The sequence below is a fragment of the Homalodisca vitripennis genome, chromosome 6 (assembly GCF_021130785.1).
Source record: "Homalodisca vitripennis isolate AUS2020 chromosome 6, UT_GWSS_2.1, whole genome shotgun sequence".
In the NCBI taxonomy this organism is placed as follows: domain Eukaryota; kingdom Metazoa; phylum Arthropoda; class Insecta; order Hemiptera; family Cicadellidae; genus Homalodisca; species Homalodisca vitripennis.
In genome coordinates this window covers 91,522,680-91,544,453 of record NC_060212.1, presented here as the reverse complement: position 1 = coordinate 91,544,453, position 21,774 = coordinate 91,522,680, and the positions used below count along the sequence as shown (strand labels likewise).

At 24.9% G+C, this 21,774-nt stretch overlaps 3 long non-coding RNA genes across 3 annotated transcripts in view; 1 reads left to right on the top strand and 2 right to left on the bottom strand.

Moving 5' to 3' along the window:
• The window catches only part of LOC124364550, a 35,736-nt gene that overhangs the window by 2,559 nt on the left and 11,403 nt on the right, over positions 1-21,774 (top strand). The gene's annotated exons all lie outside the window — the stretch shown is intronic.
• LOC124364549 lies at positions 14,476-16,518 on the bottom strand. The gene is made up of 3 exons (XR_006922629.1): positions 15,578-16,518; positions 14,753-14,972; positions 14,476-14,572 (listed from the first exon to the last, which is right to left on the bottom strand). It is a non-coding gene; the product is annotated as an uncharacterized LOC124364549 (long non-coding RNA).
• LOC124364548 lies at positions 16,597-18,523 on the bottom strand. Its single transcript, XR_006922628.1, has 3 exons — positions 17,693-18,523; positions 16,863-17,082; positions 16,597-16,682 (listed from the first exon to the last, which is right to left on the bottom strand). It is a non-coding gene; the product is annotated as an uncharacterized LOC124364548 (long non-coding RNA).

The following is a 21,774-nucleotide window of genomic DNA, read 5'->3' as shown; positions in this document are numbered from 1 at the left end:
ATAGTATGAAATTTATGAACTGTTTCTTCTATTTAATAACCCACAATTCCATTCTTATTTAATCCATTTTAACTCCAAAATATACAAGCTTAAAAAGAGAAGCATAATAAAGACGATTATTATAGATAATGTAATCTACGTAAAACTTTTTGCTCGAATATAAATTTGTTACCCATAATTTCTGTCTTTAGATTTATCTCTCATATACATTTCTTTGTTTTGTGATCATCTTTACCTTTCGCAATAATACTATATTACTGTTCATGTTCAGGTATTTCATCTCCAACAGTATAAATACCACTCTTTGTAATGTTATGTAGAACATTGAAAAATATGATGATTAATATTTCCCTCAATAAGGTTTTCCTAGAAGGTATAACTTATTATCTGAAGTACTACTAAACATTTTGATTAGAATTATGTAAAACGTTTGTCTTAATTGAAATAAACTCTTAATTACCTTTATGTGGTGGTAAATGTTCAAATGCAATTTGTTAACTAAGTATACGATTGTGATTCGTAATGTCTCTCTTTCGATTTATCTCCATTTTACTTACCTGTTTTCTTAATATATTGTTATGTATTTTTATCGTAGCTTTTAATTTCCACCAAAGTCATCTAAGCGTTTTCCACTTTTATTCATTTAAAGTGTTATTCAATTAGTTTTGTTCAACGTACATCTGTAACAGAGTAAGATCTAAGGAAATAGGTAACATAGTTTTCACCTAAAGTTATAACTGTTTGCCTTTAAAAGACTATTACCGTAATAAATGTGTATTAAAATTATACTTAAAAAATGATAAATAAACTGTAACGTGAGTTTTTCTTCGCCTTACTGCAATATTAGTAAAAACATAAATAACACTCGTAACAGTAATGATAATAACACGTTTTGATTAAATTACATTAATTCTTTTCTTAATTAAAGAAATATACATTTTTTTCGTAATAAATTTTAAAATGCAACTTTTATGCTCGAATCTAAATTTGTTATCCATAATTTCTGTCTTTAGATTTATCTTTCATATACATTCCTTTGTTTGTGATCATCTTTACCTTTCGCTATAAAACTATATAACTGTTAATGTTCAGGTATTTCATCTCCAACACGATAAATACCACTCTTTGTAATGTTAATATATTATTATTATTATTATTATTATTATTACTAATATATTTTTATGTATTTTTTGCAGTCTTCAATTTTCATCAAAGTGATCTAACCGTTTTCCACTCTTATTCATTTAAAGTGTTAATTTTAAAACAATATTATTCATTTAGTTTTGTTCAAGGTACATCTGTAACACAGTAAGATAACCTGAAATAGATAACATAAATTTCACCTAAAGTTATAAATGCTTGCCTGTAACAGACTATTACCGTACTAAATATTTATTAAAATTATACTCAAAAATGATAAATAAACTGTAACATGAGTTTTTTCTTTGCCTACCTGCAATATTAGTAAAAAAATAAATAATACTTGTAGCAGTAATGATAATAACACGTTTTGATTAAATTACATTAATTCTTTTCCTTAATTAAAGTAATATACTTATCTTTATTTCGTAATTCATGTTGAAAAGCAAATTTTTGCTCAAATATAATTTTGTAATCTATGCTGTCTTTCTTTCGATTTATCTCTCATATACATTCCTTAGTTTATGATCACCATTACTATTCCCTATAAAACTATATTACTATTATTATTCAGGTTTTTCATCTGCAACAGGATAAGTACGACTCCTTGTAATGTTATGTAGCACATTGAAAAATATTATGAATAAAGTTTTCCTCAATAAGATTTTCTTAGAAAGTATGTCTTATTAATTTAAATTACTACTAAACATTTTAATTAGAATTATGTAAAACCATGTCTTAATTAAATTAAACTACTACTTACCTTTATGTGGTGGTAAATGCTCAAATGCAATTTGTTAACTAAGTATATGATTGTGATTCGTAATGTCTTTCTTTCGATTTACCTCCATTTTGATTAACTGTTTTATTAATATATTTTTATGAATTATTTTTGGGCCGTCAATTTCCATCACAGTTATCTAAGCTTTTTCCACTTTTATTCATGTAAAGTGTTAATTTTGAAACAATATTATTCAATTAGTTTTGTTCAAGGTAAATCTGTAAGAGAGTAAGATATAATGAAATAGATAACATAGTTTTCACCTAAAGTTATAAATGCTTCCCTGTAACGGACTATTACCCTACTAAATATGTATTAAATTGTACTCAAAAAATGATAAATAAACTGTAACAGAGTTTTTCTTCTCCTTCCTGCATTATTAGTAAAAACATGTAATAAACATATATAATACTTGTAACGGTAATTATAATAACACGTTTTGATTAAATTACATTAATTCATTTTCTTAATTAAAATAATATACTTATCTTTTTTTTGTAATTCATGTTGAAAAGCAAATTTTTGCTCAAATATAATTTTGTAATCCATGCTGTCTCTCTTTCGATTTATCTCTCATATACATTCCTTTGTTTATGATCATCATTACTATTCCTTATATAACTATATTATTATTAATATTCAGGTTTTTCATCTGCAACAGGATAAGTACGACTCTTTGTAATATTATGTAGCACATTGAAAATGTTAATTTTGAAACAATATTATTCGATTAGCTTTATTCAAGGTACATCTGTAACAGAGTAAGATGTAATGAAATAGATAACATAGTTTTCACCTAAAATTATAAATGCTTGCCTGTAACAGACTATTACCGTGCTAAATATTTATTAATATATAATACTCGTAACAGTAATGATAATAACACGTTTTGATTAATTTACATTAATTCTTTTTCTTCATTAAAGTAATATACTTATCTTTTTTTTGTAATTTACGTTGAAATGCAACTTTTTGCTCGAATTTGATTTTGTAGACCTTGCTGTCTTTCTTTCGATTTATCTGTTATATACATATCTTTGTATGTGATCATCATTACCATTCGCTATAAGACTATAGTACTCTTAATGTTCAGGTATTTCATCTGCAACAGGATAAATACGACTCTTTGTAATGTTATGTAGCACATCGAAAAATATGATTAATAATGTGTCCCTCAATAAGGTTTTCCTACAAAGTATATCTTATTAATCGAAAGTACTACTAAAAATTTTGATTGGAATTATGTAAAACCATATTTTAATTAAATTAAACTCCTACTTACCTTTATGTGTTGGTAAATGTTCAAATGCAATTTGTTAATGGAGTATATTATTGTGATTCAAAATGTCTCTCTATCGATTTATCTCCATTTTACTTACCTGTTTTCTTAATATATTTTTATGTATTTGTATCCTAGCTTTTTATTTTCATCAAAGTCATCTAAGCTTTTTCCACTTTTATTCATTTAAAGTGTTATTCAATTAGTTTTGTTCAACGTACATCTGTAACAGAGTAAGATATAAGGAAATAGATAACATAGTTTTCACCTAAAGTTATAAATGCTTGCCTGTAACAGACTATTACCGTACTAAATATGTGTTAACATTAAACTCAAAAAATGATAAATAAACTGTAACAGAGTTTTTCTTCTCCTTCCTGCATTATTAGTAAAAACATATAAAAAACATATATAATACTTGTAACGGTAATTATAATAACACGTTTTGATTAAATTACATTAATTCATTTTCTTAATTAAAATAATATACTTATCTTTTTTTCGTAATTCATGTTGAAAAGCAAATTTTTGCTCAAATATAATTTTGTAATCCATGCTGTCTTTCTTTCGATTTATCTCTCATATACATTCCTTTGTTTATGATTATCATTAATATTCCTTATAAAACTATATTATTATTAATATACAGGTTTTTCATCTGCAACAGGATAAGTACGACTCTTTGTAATGTTATGTAGCACAATGAAAATGTTAATTTTGAAACAATATTATTCGATTAGCTTTATTCAAGGTACATCTGTAACAGAGTAAGATATAATGAAATAGATAACATTATTCACCTAAAATTATAAATGCTTGCCTGTAACAGACTATTACCGTGCTAAATATTTATTAATATATAATACTCGTAACAGTAACGATAATAACACGTTTTGATTAATTTACATTAATTCTTTTTCTTCATTAAAGTAATATACTTATCTTTTTTTGTAATTTACGTTGAAATGCAACTTTTTGCTCGAATTTAATTTTGTAGACCTTGCTGTCTTTCTTTCGATTTATCTGTTATATACATATCTTTGTATGTGATCATCATTACCATTCGCTATAAGACTATAGTACTCTTAATGTTCAGGTATTTCATCTGCAACAGGATAAATACGACTCTTTGTAATGTTATGTAGCACATCGAAAAATATGATTAATAATGTGTCCCTCAATAAGGTTTTCCTACAAAGTATATCTTATTAATCGAAAGTACTACTAAAAATTTTGATTGGAATTATGTAAAACCATATTTTAATTAAATTAAACTATTACTTACCTTTATGTGTTGGTAAATGTTCAAATGCAATTTGTTAATGGAGTATATTATTGTGATTCCTAATGTCTCTCTATCGATTTATCTCCATTTTACTTACCTGTTTTCTTAATATATTTTTATGTATTTGTATCCTAGCTTTTTATTTCCATCAAAGTCATCTAAGCTTTTTCCACTTTTATTCATTTAAAGTGTTATTCAATTAGTTTTGTTCAACGTACATCTGTAACAGAGTAAGATATAAGGAAATAGATAACATAGTTTTCACCTAAAGTTATAAATTTTTGCCTGTAACAGACTATTACCGTACTAAATATGTGTTAACATTAAACTCAAAAAATGATAAATAATCTGTACCATGAGTTTTTCTTCGCCTTCCTGCAGTATTAGTAAAAACATAAATAATACTCGTAACAGTAATAATAATAACACGTTTTGATTAATTTACATTAATTCTTTTTCTTAATTAAAGTAATATACTTATCTTTTTTTCGTAATTTACGTTGAAATGCAACTTTTTGCTCGAATTCGATTTTGTAGACCTTGCTGTCTTTCTTTCGATTTATCTGTCATATACATATCTTTTTATGTGATCATCATTACCATTCGCTATAAGACTATATTACTCTTAATGTTCAGTTATTTCATCTGCAACAGGATAAATACGACTCTTTGTAATGTTATGTAGCACATCGAAAAATATGATTAATAATGTGTCCCTCAATAAGGTTTTCCTACAAAGTATATCTTATTAATCGAAAGTACTACTAAAAATTTTGATTGGAATTATGTAAAACCATATTTTAATTAAATTAAACTATTACTTACCTTTATGTGTTGGTAAATGTTCAAATGCAATTTGTTAATGGAGTATATTATTGTGATTCCTAATGTCTCTCTATCGATTTATCTCCATTTTACTTACCTGTTTTCTTAATATATTTTTATGTATTTGTATCCTAGCTTTTTATTTCCATCAAAGTCATCTAAGCTTTTTCCACTTTTATTCATTTAAAGTGTTATTCAATTAGTTTTGTTCAAGGTACATCTGTAACAGAGTAAGATATAATGAAATAGATAACATTGTTTTCACCTAAAGTTATAAATGCTTGCCTGTAACAGACTATTACCGTACTAAATATGTATTAACATTATACTCAAAAAATGATAAATAAACTGTAACATGAGTTTTTCTTCTCCTTCCTGCATTATTAGTAAAAACATATAAAAAACATATATAATACTTGTAACAGTAATTATAATAACACGTTTTGATTAAATTACATTAATTCATTTTCTTAATTAAAATAATATACTTATCTTTTTTTCGTAATTCATGTTGAAAAGCAAATTTTTGCTCAAATATAATTTTGTAATCCATGCTGTCTTTCTTTCGATTTATCTCTCATATACATTCCTTTGTTTATGATAATCATTACTATTCCTTATAAAACTATATTATTATTAATATACAGGTTTTTCATCTGCAACAGGATAAGTACGACTCTTTGTAATGTTATGTATATGATAGCACAATGAAAATATCTTAATATTTAAATATTTCGATTAGAATTATGTAAAACCATGTCTTAATTAGCGTTTAAATACAATTTGTTCCTAAGTATACATGTCTAACTTAAGTAATTTTTAGTAATAATGCAATAGATAACATTAGTTCACATCTAACAGTAAAATATAACATAATAAATGCTTGCCTGTAACAGACTATTACCGTGCTAAATATTTATTAATATATAATAATCGTAACAGTAACGATAATAACACGTTTTGATTAATTTACATTAATTCTTTTTCTTCATTAAAGTAATATACTTATCTTTTTTTTAATTTACGTTGAAATGCAAATTTTTGCTCAAATATAATTTTGTAGACTTGCTGTCTTTCTCGATTTATCTCATATACATTCTTTGTATGATTATCATTACCATTCGCTAAAAGACTATAGTACTTTAATGTTCAGGTTTTTCATCTGCAACAGGATAAATACGACTCTTTGTAATGTTATGTAGCACATCGAAAAATATGATTAATAATGTGTCCCTTAATAAGGTTTTCCTACAAAGTATATCTTATTAATCGAAAGTACTACTAAAAATTTTGATTGGAATTATGTAAAACCATATTTTAATTAAATTAAACTATTACTTACCTTTATGTGTTGGTAAATGTTCAAATGCAATTTGTTAATGGAGTATATTATTGTGATTCCTAATGTCTCTCTATCGATTTATCTCCATTTTACTTACCTGTTTTCTTAATATATTTTTATGTATTTGTATCCTAGCTTTTTATTTCCATCAAAGTCATCTAAGCTTTTTCCACTTTTATTCATTTAAAGTGTTATTCAATTAGTTTTGTTCAAGGTACATCTGTAACACAGTAAGATATAATGAAATAGATAACATTGTTTTCACCTACAGTTATAAATGCTTGCCTGTAACAGACTATTACCGTACTAAATATGTATTAAATTATGCTCAAAAAATGATAAATAAACTGTAACAGAGTTTTTCTTCTCCTTCCTGCATTATTTATAAAACATATAAAAAACATATATAATACTTGTAAAGGTAATTATAATAACACGTTTTGATTAAATTACATTAATTCATTTTCTTAATTAAAATAATATACTTATCTTTTTTCGTAATTCATGTTGAAAAGCAAATTTTTGCTCAAATATAATTTTGTAATCCATGCTGTCTTTCTTTCGATTTATCTCTCATATACATTCCTTTGTTTATGATCATCATTACTATTCCTTATATAACTATATTATTATTTATATACAGGTTTTTCATCTGCAACAGGATAAGTACGACTCTTTGTAATGTTATGTAGCAAATGAAAATGTTAATTTTGAAACGATATTATTCGATTAGCTTTATTCAAGGTACATCTGTAACAGAGTAAGATATAATGAAATAGATAACATAGAGTTCACCTAAAATTATAAATGCTTGCCTGTAACAGACTATTACCGTGCTAAATATTTATTAATATATAATACACGTAACAGTAACGATAATAACACGTTTTGATTAATTTACATTAATTCTTTTTCTTCATTAAAGTAATATACTTATCTTTTTTTTGGAATTTACGTTGAAATGCAACTTTTTGATCGAATTTAATTTTGTAGACCTTGCTGTCTTTCTTTCGATTTATCTGTTATATACATATCTTTGTATGTGATCATCATTACCATTCGCTATAAGACTATAGTACTCTTAATGTTCAGGTATTTCATCTGCAACAGGATAAATACGACTCTTTGTAATGTTATGTAGCACATCGAAAAATATGATTAATAATGTGTCCCTCAATAAGGTTTTCCTACAAAGTATATCTTATTAATCGAAAGTACTACTAAAAATTTTGATTGGAATTATGTAAAACCATATTTTAATTAAATTAAACTATTACTTACCTCCTTCCTGCATTATTAGTAAAAACATATAAAAAACATATATAATAATTGTAAAGGTAATTATAATAACACGTTTTGATTAAATTACATTAATTCATTTTCTTAATTAAAATAATATACTTATCTTTTTTTCGTAATTCATGTTGAAAAGCAAATTTTCGCTCAAATATAATTTTGTAATCCATGCTGTCTTTCTTTCGATTTATCTCTCATATACATTCCTTTGTTTATGATCGTCATCACTATTCCTTATATAACTATATTATTATTTATATACAGGTTTTTCATCTGCAACAGGATAAGTACGACTCTTTGTAATGTTATGTAGCAAATGAAAATGTTAATTTTGAAACGATATTATTCGATTAGCTTTATTCAAGGTACATCTGTAACAGAGTAAGATATAATGAAATAGATAACATAGTTTTCACCTAAAATTATAAATGCTTGCCTGTAACAGACTACTGTATTACCGTGCTAAATATTTATTAATATATAATACACGTAACAGTAACGATAATAACACGTTTTGATTAATTTACATTAATTCTTTTTCTTCATTAAAGTAATATACTTATCTTTTTTTTGGAATTTACGTTGAAATGCAACTTTTTTGATCGAATTTAATTTTGTAGACTTTGCTTTCTTTCTTTTGATTTATCTGTTATATACATATCTTTGTATGTGATCATCATTACCATTCGCTATAAGACTATAGTACTCTTAATGTTCAGGTATTTCATCTGCAACAGGATAAATACGACTCTTTGTAATGTTATGTAGCAAATGAAAATGTTAATTTTGAAACGATATTATTCGATTAGCTTTATTCAAGGTACATCTGTAACAGAGTAAGATATAATGAAATAGATAACATTATTCACCTAAAATTATAAATGCTTGCCTGTAACAGACTATTACCGTGCTAAATATTTATTAATATATAATGCTAGTAACAGTAACGATAATAACACGTTTTGATTAATTTACATTAATTCTTTTTCTTCATTAAAGTAATATACTTATCTTTTTTTTGGAATTTACGTTGAAATGCAACTTTTTGCTCGAATTTAATTTTGTAGACCTTGCTTTCTTTCTTTCGATTTATCTGTTATATACATATCTTTGTATGTGATCATCATTACCATTCGCTATAAGACTATAGTACTCTTAATGTTCAGGTATTTCATCTGCAACAGGATAAATACGACTCTTTGTAATGTTATGTAGCACATCGAAAAATATGATTAATAATGTGTCCCTCAATAAGGTTTTCCTACAAAGTATATCTCATTAATCGAAAGTAGTACTAAAAATTTTGATTGGAATTATGTAAAACCATATTTTAATTAAATTAAACTATTACTTACTTTTATGTGTTGGTAAATGTTCAAATGCAATTTGTTAATGGAGTATATTATTGTGATTCCTAATGTCTCTCTATCGATTTATCTCCATTTTACTTACCTGTTTTCTTAATATATTTTTATGTATTTGTATCCTAGCTTTTTATTTCCATCAAAGTCATCTAAGCTTTTTCCACTTTTATTCATTTAAAGTGTTATTCAATTAGTTTTTTTCAACGCACATCTGTAACAGAGTAAGATGTAAGGAAATAGATAACATAGTTTTCACCTAAAGTTATAAATTTTTGCCTCTAACAGACTACTGTATTACCGTACTAAATATGTGTTAACATTAAACTCAAAAAATGATAAATAATCTGTACCATGAGTTTTTCTTCGCCTTCCTGCAGTATTAGTAAAAACATAAATAATACTCGTAACAGTAATAATAATAATACGTTTTGTTTAAATTACATTAATTCTTTTTCTTAATTAAAGTAATATACTTATCTTTTCTTCGTAATAAATTTTGAAATGCAACTTTTTGCTCTAATATAACTTTGTAAACCATTCTTTCTTTCTTTCGATATATCTGTCATATACATTCCTTTGTTTATGATAATCATTACCATTCGCTATAAGACTATATTATTGTTAATTTTCAGGTTTTTCATCTGCAACAGAATAAATACGACTCTTTGTAATGTGATGTAGCACATTGTAAAATATGATAAATAATGTTTTCCTCAATAAGGTTTTCCTAGAAAGTATATCTTATTAATCTAAATTAATACTAAATATTTCGATTAGAATTATGTAAAACCATGTCTTAATTAAATTAAACTACTACTTACCTTTAAGTGGTGGTAAACGTTTAAATACAATTTGTTACCTAAGTATATTATTGTAATTCCTTATGTCTCTCTTTCAATTTATCTCCATTTTACTTAAGTGTTTTCTTAATATATTTTTATGTATTTTTCTCGTAGCCTTCAATTTCCGTCAAATTCATCTAAGCTTTTTCCACTTTTATTTATTTAAAGTGTTATTCAATTAGTTTTGTTCAAGGTACATCTGTAACACAGTAAGATATAATGAAATAGATAACATTGTTTTCACCCAAAGTTATAAATGCTTGCCTGTAACAGACTATTACCGTACTAAATATGTATTAAATTATACTCAAAAAATGATAAATAAACTGTAACAGAGTTTTTCTTCTCCTTCCTGCATTATTAGTAAAAACATAAAAAAAACATATATAATACTTGTAACGGTAATTATAATAACACGTTTTGATTAAATTACATTAATTCATTTTCTTAATTAAAATAATATACTTATCTTTTTTTCATAATTCATGTTGAAAAGCAAATTTTTGCTCAAATATAATTTTGTAATCCATGCTGTCTTTCTTCCGATTTACCTCTCATATACATTCCTTTGTTTATGATTATCATTATTATTCCTTAAAAAACTATATTATTATTAATATACAGGTTTTTCATCTGCAACAGGATAAGTACGACTCTTTGTAATGTTATGTAGCAAATTGAAAATGTTAATATTGAAACAATATTATTTGATTAGCTTTATTCAAGGTACATCTGAAACAGAGTAAGATATAATGCAATAGATAACATAGTTTTCACCTAAAATTATAAATGCTTGCCTGTAACAGACTATTACCGTGCTAAATATTTATTAATATATAATACTCGTAACAGTAACGATAATAATACGTTTTGATTAATTTACATTAATTCTTTTTCTTCATTAAAGTAATATACTTATCTTTTTTTGTAATTTACGTTGAAATGCAACTTTTTGCTCGAATTTAATTTTGTAGACCTTGCTGTCTTTCTTTCGATTTTATCTGTTATATACATATCTTTGTATGTGATCATCATTACCATTCGCTATAAGACTATAGTACTCTTAATGTTCAGGTTTATTATCTGCAACAGGATAAATACGACTCTTTGTAATGTTATGTAGCACATCGAAAAATATGATTAATAATGTGTCCCTTAATAAGGTTTTCCTACAAAGTATATCTTATTAATCGAAAGTACTACTAAAAATTTTGATTGGAATTATGTAAAACCATATTTTAATTAAATTAAACTATTACTTACCTTTATGTGTTGGTAAATGTTCAAATGCAATTTGTTAATGGAGTATATTATTGTGATTCCTAATGTCTCTCTATCGATTTATCTCCATTTTACTTACCTGTTTTCTTAATATATTTTTATGTATTTGTATCCTAGCTTTTTATTTCCATCAAAGTCATCTAAGCTTTTTCCACTTTTATTCATTTAAAGTGTTATTCAATTAGTTTTGTTCAAGGTACATCTGTAACACAGTAAGATATAATGAAATAGATAACATTGTTTTCACCTACAGTTATAAATGCTTGCCTGTAACAGACTATTACCGTACTAAATATGTATTAAATTATGCTCAAAAAATGATAAATAAACTGTAACAGAGTTTTTCTTCTCCTTCCTGCATTATTTATAAAACATATAAAAAACATATATAATACTTGTAACGGTAATTATAATAATACGTTTTGATTAAATTACATTAATTCATTTTCTTAATTAAAATAATATACTTATCTTTTTTCGTAATTCATGTTGAAAAGCAAATTTTTGCTCAAATATAATTTTGTAATCCATGCTGTCTTTCTTTCGATTTATCTCTCATATACATTCCTTTGTTTCTGATCATCATTACTATTCCTTATATAACTATATTATTATTTATATACAGGTTTTTCATCTGCAACAGGATAAGTACGACTCTTTGTAATGTTATGTAGCACATTAAAAATATAATGAATAATGTTTTTCTCAATAAGCTTTTCCTAGAAAGTATATCTTATTAATCTAAAGCACTAGTAAACATTTTCATTGGAATTATGTAAAAACTATGTCTTAATTGAATTAAACTACAACTTACCTTTATGTGGTAGGTAAATGTTCAAATGTAATTTGTTAACTAATTATATGATTGTGATTCATAATGTCTGTCTTTCGATTTATCTCCATTTTACTTACCTGTTCTCTCAATATATTTTTATGTATTATTTCGTAGCCTTCAATTTCCATTAAAGTCATCTAAGGTTTTTCCACTTTTATTCATTTAAAGTGTATTCAATATTATTCGATTAGCTTTATTCAAGGTACATCTGTAACAGAGTAAGATATAATGAAATAGATAACATTATTCACCTAAAATTATAAATGCTTGCCTGTAACAGACTATTACCGTGCTAAATATTTATTAATATATAATACTAGTAACAGTAACGATAATAACACGTTTTGATTAATTTATATTAATTCTTTTTCTTCATTAAAGTAATATACTTATCTTTTTTTTTGTAATTTACGTTGAAATGCAACTTTTTGATCGAATTTAATTTTGTAGACCTTGCTGTCTTTCTTTCGATTTATCTGTTATATACATATCTTTGTATGTGATCATCATTACCATTCGCTATAAGACTATAGTACTCTTAATGTTCAGGTATTTCATCTGCAACAGGATAAATACGACTCTTTGTAATGTTATGTAGCACATCGAAAAATATGATTAATAATGTGTCCCTCAATAAGGTTTTCCTACAAAGTATATCTTATTAATCGAAAGTACTACTAAAAATTTTGATTGGAATTATGTAAAACCATATTTTAATTAAATTAAACTATTACTTACCTCCTTCCTGCATTATTAGTAAAAACATATAAAAAACATATATAATAATTGTAAAGGTAATTATAATAACACGTTTTGATTAAATTACATTAATTCATTTTCTTAATTAAAATAATATACTTATCTTTTTTTCGTAATTCATGTTGAAAAGCAAATTTTCGCTCAAATATAATTTTGTAATCCATGCTGTCTTTCTTTCGATTTATCTCTCATATACATTCCTTTGTTTATGATCGTCATCACTATTCCTTATATAACTATATTATTATTTATATACAGGTTTTTCATCTGCAACAGGATAAGTACGACTCTTTGTAATGTTATGTAGCAAATGAAAATGTTAATTTTGAAACGATATTATTCGATTAGCTTTATTCAAGGTACATCTGTAACAGAGTAAGATATAATGAAATAGATAACATAGAGTTCACCTAAAATTATAAATGCTTGCCTGTAACAGACTATTACCGTGCTAAATATTTATTAATATATAATACACGTAACAGTAACGATAATAACACGTTTTGATTAATTTACATTAATTCTTTTTCTTCATTAAAGTAATATACTTATCTTTTTTTTGGAATTTACGTTGAAATGCAACTTTTTGCTCGAATTTAATTTTGTAGACCTTGCTTTCTTTCTTTCGATTTATCTGTTATATACATATCTTTGTATGTGATCATCATTACCATTCGCTATAAGACTATATTACTGTTAATGTTCAGGTATTTCATCTGCAACAGGATAAATACGACTCTTTGTAATGTTATGTAGCACATCGAAAAATATGATGAATAATGTGTCCCTCAATAAGGTTTTTCCTACAAAGTTTATCTTATTAATTCGAAAGTAGTACTAAAAATTTTGATTGGAATTATGTAAAACCATATTCTTAATTAATTAAACTATTACTTACCTTTTATGTGTGGTAAATGTTCAAATGCAATTTGTTAACTAGTATATGATTGTGATTCCTAATGTCTGTCTTTCGATTTATCTCCATTTTACTTACCTGTTTTCTTAATATATTTTTATGTATTTGTATCCTAGCTTTTAATTTCCATCAAAGTCATCTAAGCTTTTTCCACTTTTATTCATTTAAAGTGTTATTCAATTAGTTTTTTTCAAGGTACATCTGTAACAGAGTAAGATATAAGGAAATAGATAACATAGTTTTCACCTAAAGTTATAAATGTTTGCCTGTAACAGACTATTACCGTACTAAATATGTATTAAACATTAAACTCAAAAAATGATAAATAAACTGTACCATGAGTTTTTCTTCGCCTTCCTGCAATATTAGTAAAAACATAAATAATACTCGTAACAGTAATAATAATAATACGTTTTGTTTAAATTACATTAATTCTTTTTCTTAATTAAAGTAATATACTTATCTTTTTTTCGTAATTTACGTTGAAATGCAAACTTTTTGCTCAAATATAATTTGTAGACCTTGCTTTCTTTCTTTCGATTTATCTGTTATATACATATCTTTGTATGTGATCATCATTACCATTCGCTATAAGACTATAGTACTCTTAATGTTCAGGTATTTCATCTGCAACAGGATAAATACGACTCTTTGTAATGTTATGTAGCACATCGAAAAATATGATTAATAATGTGTCCCTCAATAAGGTTTTCCTACAAAGTATATCTTATTAATCGAAAGTAGTACTAAAAATTTTGATTGGAATTATGTAAAACCATATTTTAATTAAATTAAACTATTACTTACCTTTATGTGTTGGTAAATGTTCAAATGCAATTTGTTAATGGAGTATATTATTGTGATTCCTAATGTCTCTCTATCGATTTATCTCCATTTTACTTACCTGTTTTCTTAATATATTTTTATGTATTTGTATCCTAGCTTTTTATTTCCATCAAAGTCATCTAAGCTTTTTCCACTTTTATTCATTTAAAGTGTTATTCAATTAGTTTTTTTCAACGTACATCTGTAACAGAGTAAGATATAAGGAAATAGATAACATAGTTTTCACCTAAAGTTATAAATTTTTGCCTGTAACAGACTATTACCGTACTAAATATGTGTTAACATTAAACTCAAAAAATGATAAATAAACTGTACCATGAGTTTTTCTTCGCCTTCCTGCAATATTAGTAAAAACATAAATAATACTCGTAACAGTAATAATAATAATACGTTTTGTTTAAATTACATTAATTCTTTTTCTTAATTAAAGTAATATACTTATCTTTTTTTCGTAATAAATTTTGAAATGCAACTTTTTGCTCTAATATAACTTTGTAAACCATTCTTTCTTTCTTTCGATATATCTCTCATATACATTCCTTTGTTTATGATAATCATTACCATTCGCTATAAGACTATATTATTGTTAATTTTCAGGTTTTTCATCTGCAACAGAATAAATACGACTCTTTGTAATGTGATGTAGCACATTGAAAAATATGATAAATAATGTTTTCCTCAATAAGGTTTTCCTAGAAAGTATATCTTATTAATCTAAATTACTACTAAACATTTCGATTAGAATTATGTAAAACCATGTCTTAATTAAATTAAACTACTACTTACCTTTAAGTGGTGGTAAACGTTTAAATACAATTTGTTACCTAAGTATATTATTGTAATTCCTTATGTCTCTCTTTCAATTTATCTCCATTTTACTTAAGTGTTTTCTTAATATATTTTTATGTATTTTTTTCGTAGCCTTCAATTTCCATCAAATTCATCTAAGCTTTTTCCACTTTTATTTATTTAAAGTGTTATTCAATTAGTTTTGTTCAAGGTACATCTGTAACACAGTAAGATATAATGAAATAGATAACATTGTTTTCACCTAAAGTTATAAATGCTTGCCTGTAACAGACTATTACCGTACTAAATATGTATTAAATTATACTCAAAAAATGATAAATAAACTGTAACAGAGTTTTTCTTCTCCTTCCTGCATTATTAGTAAAAACATATAAAAAACATATATAATACTTGTAACGGTAATTATAATAACACGTTTTGATTAAATTACATTAATTCATTTTCTTAATTAAAATAATATACTTATCTTTTTTTCGTAATTCATGTTGAAAAGCAAATTTTTGCTCAAATATAATTTTGTAATCCATGCTGTCTTTCTTTCGATTTATCTCTCATATACATTCCTTTGTTTATGATCATCATTACTATTCCTTATAAAACTATATTATTATTTATATACAGGTTTTTCATCTGCAACAGGATAAGTACGACTCTTTGTAATGTTATGTAGCAAATGAAAAATGTTAATTTTGAAACAATATTATTCGATTAGCTTTATTCAAGGTACATCTGTAACAGAGTAAGATATAATGAAATAGATAACATAGTTTTCACCTAAAATTATAAATGCTTGCCTGTAACAGACTATTACCGTGCTAAATATTTATTAATATATAATACTCGTAACAGTAACGATAATAACACGTTTTGATTAATTTACATTAATTCTTTTTCTTCATTAAAGTAATATACTTATCTTTTTTTTTGGAATTTACGTTGAAATGCAACTTTTTGCTCGAATTTAATTTTGTAGACCTTGCTTTCTTTCTTTTAATTTATCTGTTATATACATATCTTTGTATGTGATCATCATTACCATTCGCTATAAGACTATAGTACTCTTAATGTTCAGGTATTTCATCTGCAACAGGATAAATACGACTCTTTGTAATGTTATGTAGCACATCGAAAAATATGATTAATAATGTGTCCCTCAATAAGGTTTTCCTACAAAGTATATCTTATTAATCGAAAGTACTACTAAAAATTTTGATTGGAATTATGTAAAACCATATTTTAATTAAATTAAACTATTACTTACCTTTATGTGTTGGTAAATGTTCAAATGCAATTTGTTAATGGAGTATATTATTGTGATTCCTAATGTCTCTCTATCGATTTATCTCCATTTTACTTACCTGTTTTCTTAATATATTTTTATGTATTTGTATCCTAGCTTTTTATTTCCATCAAAGTCATCTAAGCTTTTTCCACTTTTATTCATTTAAAGTGTTATTCAATTAGTTTTGTTCAAGGTACATCTGTAACAGAGTAAGATATAAGGAAATAGATAACATAGTTTTCACCTAAAGTTATAAATTTTTGCCTGTAACAGACTACTGTATTACCGTACTAAATATGTATTAAAATTAAACTCAAAAAATGATAAATAAAACTGTAACATGAGTTTTTCTTCGCCTTCCTGCAATATTAGTAAAAACATAAATAATACTCGTAACAGTAATAATAATAATACGTTTTGTTTAAATTACATTAATTCTTTTTCTTAATTAAAGTAATATACTTATCTTTTTTTCGTAATAAATTTTGAAATGCAACTTTTTGCTCTAATATAATTTTGTAATCCATTCTTTCTTTCTTTCGATATATCTCTCATATACATTCCTTTGTTTATGATAATCATTACCATTCGCTATAAGACTATATTATTGTTAATTTTCAGGTTTTTCATCTGCAACAGGATAAATACGACTCTTTGTAATGTTATGTAGCACATTGAAAAATATGATAAATAATGTTTTCCTCAATAAGGTTTTCCTAGAAAGTATATCTTATTAATCTAAATTACTACTAACATTTTGATTAGAATTATGTAAAACCATGTCTTAATTAAATTAAACTACTACTTACCTTTAAGTGGTGGTAAACGTTTAAATACAATTTGTTACCTAAGTATATTATTGTAATTCCTTATGTCTCTCTTTCAATTTATCTCCATTTTACTTAAGTGTTTTCTTAATATATTTTTATGTATTTTTATCGTAGCCTTCAATTTCCATCAAATTCATCTAAGCTTTTTCCACTTTTATTTATTTAAAGTGTTATTCAATTAGTTTTGTTCAAGGTACATCTGTAACACAGTAAGATATAATGAAATAGATAACATTGTTTTCACCTAAAGTTATAAATGCTTGCCTGTAACAGACTATTACCGTACTAAATATGTATTAAATTATACTCAAAAAATGATAAATAAACTGTAACAGAGTTTTTCTTCTCCTTCCTGCATTATTAGTAAAAACATATAAAAAACATATATAATACTTGTAACGGTAATTATAATAACACGTTTTGATTAAATTACATTAATTCATTTTCTTAATTAAAATAATATACTTATCTTTTTTTCGTAATTCATGTTGAAAAGCAAATTTTTGCTCAAATATAATTTTGTAATCCATGCTGTCTTTCTTTCGATTTATCTCTCATATACATTCCTTTGTTTATGATCATCATTACTATTCCTTATAAAACTATATTATTATTAATATACAGGTTTTTCATCTGCAACAGGATAAGTACGACTCTTTGTAATGTTATGTAGCAAATTGAAAATGTTAATTTTGAAACAATATTATTCGATTAGCTTTATTCAAGGTACATCTGTAACAGAGTAAGATATAATGAAATAGATAACATAGTTTTCACCTAAAATTATAAATGCTTGCCTGTAACAGACTATTACCGTACTAAATATGTGTTAAAATTAAACTCAAAAAATGGTAAATAAACTGTACCATGAGTTATTTCTTCGCCTTCCTGCAATATTAGTAAAAACATAAATAATACTCGTAACAGTAATAATAATAAAACGTTTTGTTTAAATTACATTAATTCTTTTTCTTAATTAAAGTAATAATATACTTATCTTTTTTTTCGTAATTTACGTTGAAATGCAACTTTTTGCTCGAATATAATTTTGTAGACCATGCTGTCTTTCTTTCGATTTATCTCTCATATACATTCCTTTGTTTATGATCATCATTACCATTCGCTATAAGACTATATTACTGTTAATGTTCAGGTTTTTCATCTGCAACAGGATAAATACGACTCTTTGTAATGTTATGTAGCACATCGAAAAATATGATTAATAATGTTTTCCTCAATAAGGTTTTCCTACAAAGTATATCTTATTAATCTAAAGTACTACTAAACATTTTGATTGGAATTATGTAAAACCATGTTTTAATTAAATTAAACTATTACTTACCTTTATGTGTTGGTAAATGTTCAAATGCAATTTGTTACCTAAGTATATTATTGTGATTCCTAATGTCTCTCTTTCGATTTATCTCCATTTTACTTACCTGTTTTCTTAATATATTTTTATGTATTTGTATCGTAGCTTTCAATTTCCATCAAAGTCATCTAAGCTTTTTCCACTTTTATTCATTTAAAGTGTTATTCAATTAGTTTTGTTCAAGGTACATCTGTAACACAGTAAGATATAATGAAATAGATAACATTGTTTTCACCTAAAGTTATAAATGCTTGCCTGTAACAGACTATTACCGTACTAAATATGTATTAAATTATACTCAAAAAATGATAAATAAACTGTAACAGAGTTTTTCTTCTCCTTCCTGCATTATTAGTAAAAACATATAAAAAACATATATAATACTTGTAACGGTAATTATAATAACACGTTTTGATTAAATTACATTAATTCATTTTCTTAATTAAAATAATATACTTATCTTTTTTTCGTAATTCATGTTGAAAAGCAAATTTTTGCTCAAATATAATTTTGTAATCCATGCTGTCTTTCTTTCGATTTATCTCTCATATACATTCCTTTGTTTATGATCATCATTACCATTCGCTATAAGACTATATTATTGTTAATTTTCAGGTTTTTCATCTGCAACAGGATAAATACGACTCTTTGTAATGTTATGTAGCACATTGAAAAATATGATAAATAATGTTTTCCTCAATAAGGTTTTCCTAGAAAGTATATCTTATTAATCTAAATTACTACTAAACATTTTGATTAGAATTATGTAAAACCATGTCTTAATTAAATTAAACTACTACTTACCTTTAAGTGTTGGTAAACGTTGAAATACAATTTGTTACCTAAGTATATAATTGTAATTCCTTATGTCTCTCTTTCAATTTATCTCCATTTTACTTAAGTGTTTTCTTAATATATTTTTATGTATTTTTATCGTAGCCTTCAATTTCCATCAAAGTCATCTAAGCTTTTTCCACTTTTATTTATTTAAAGTGTTATTCAATTAGTTTTGTTCAAGGTACATCTGTAACACAGTAAGATATAATGAAATAGATAACATTGTTTTCACCTAAAGTTATAAATGCTTGCCTGTAACAGACTATTACCGTACTAAATATGTATTAAATTATACTCAAAAAATGATAAATAAACTGTAACAGAGTTTTTCTTCTCCTTCCTGCATTATTAGTAAAAACATATAAAAAACATATATAATACTTGTAACGGTAATTATAATAACACGTTTTGATTAAATTACATTAATTCATTTTCTTAATTAAAATAATATACTTATCTTTTTTTCGTAATTCATGTTGAAAAGCAAATTTTTGCTCAAATATAATTTTGTAATCCATGCTGTCTTTCTTTCGATTTATCTCTCATATACATTCCTTTTGTTTATGATCATCATTACTATTCCTTATAAAACTATATTATTATTTATATACAGGTTTTTCATCTGCAACAGGATAAGTACGACTCTTTGTAATGTTATGTAGCAAATTGAAAATGTTAATTTTGAAACGATATTATTCGATTAGCTTTATTCAAGGTACATCTGTAACAGAGTAAGATATAATGAAATAGATAACATAGTTTTCACCTAAAATTATAAATGCTTGCCTGTAACAGACTATTACCGTGCTAAATATTTATTAATATATAATACACGTAACAGTAACGATAATAACACGTTTTGATTAATTTACATTAATTCTTTTTCTTCATTAAAGTAATATACTTATCTTTTTTTTTGGAATTTACGTTGAAATGCAACTTTTTGCTCGAATTTAATTTTGTAGACCTTGCTTTCTTTCTTTCGATTTATCTGTTATATACATATCTTTGTATGTGATCATCATTACCATTCGCTATAAGACTATAGTACTCTTAATGTTCAGGTATTTCATCTGCAACAGGATAAATACGACTCTTTGTAATGTTATGTAGCACATCGAAAAATATGATTAATAATGTGTCCCTCAATAAGGTTTTCCTACAAAGTATATCTTATTAATCGAAAGTAGTACTAAAAATTTTGATTGGAATTATGTAAAACCATATTTTAATTAAATTAAACTATTACTTACTTTTATGTGTTGGTAAATGTTCAAATGCAATTTGTTAATGGAGTATATTATTGTGATTCCTAATGTCTCTCTATCGATTTATCTCCATTTTACTTACCTGTTTTCTTAATATATTTTTATGTATTTGTATCCTAGCTTTTTATTTCCATCAAAGTCATCTAAGCTTTTTCCACTTTTATTCATTTAAAGTGTTATTCAATTAGTTTTGTTCAACGTACATCTGTAACAGAGTAAGATATAAGGAAATAGATAACATAGTTTTCACCTAAAGTTATAAATTTTTGCCTGTAACAGACTATTACCGTACTAAATATGTGTTAACATTAATATATTCAAAAAATGATAAATAAACTGTACCATGAGTTTTTCTTCGCCTTCCTGCAATATTAGTAAAAACATAAATAATACTCGTAACAGTAATAATAATAAAACGTTTTGTTTAAATTACATTAATTCTTTTTCTTAATTAAAGTAATATACTTATCTTTTTTTCGTAATAAATTTTGAAATGCAACTTTTTGCTCTAATATAACTTTGTAAACCATTCTTTCTTTCTTTCGATTTATCTCTCATATACATTCCTTTGTTTATGATAATCA